This window comes from Rhinopithecus bieti, unplaced genomic scaffold (genome assembly GCF_001698545.2).
Source record: "Rhinopithecus bieti isolate Rb0 unplaced genomic scaffold, ASM169854v2 scaffold_18688, whole genome shotgun sequence".
In the NCBI taxonomy this organism is placed as follows: Eukaryota; Metazoa; Chordata; class Mammalia; order Primates; family Cercopithecidae; genus Rhinopithecus; species Rhinopithecus bieti.
The window spans coordinates 1,983,800-1,984,073 of NW_016809492.1; positions in this window are offsets into that span (position 1 = coordinate 1,983,800).

The following is a 274-nucleotide window of genomic DNA, read 5'->3' on the forward strand; positions in this document are numbered from 1 at the left end:
TCTAGTGGAAACTCCAAACTGGGCTTAGAGCTCTTGTGTTCACTCTTGCTCACAGTTTGAACCCAACCTCTTCTATTCTGCACCTTCAGAGGCCAGTGGTGATTGACAGAGGAGAGCCTTGATAAGCATCTGACTGCTTAGTTGTGAGGCTTTGTGTGTAATAGCAAACATGGGATGCCTCTAGGGGTGACACAGCCTCCTACAGGAGAACATGGGTTTTTCAGAAGGAGGTGAGTTGAGTCATCAAACGGAGATCCTTTTTTTTTTTTTTTTT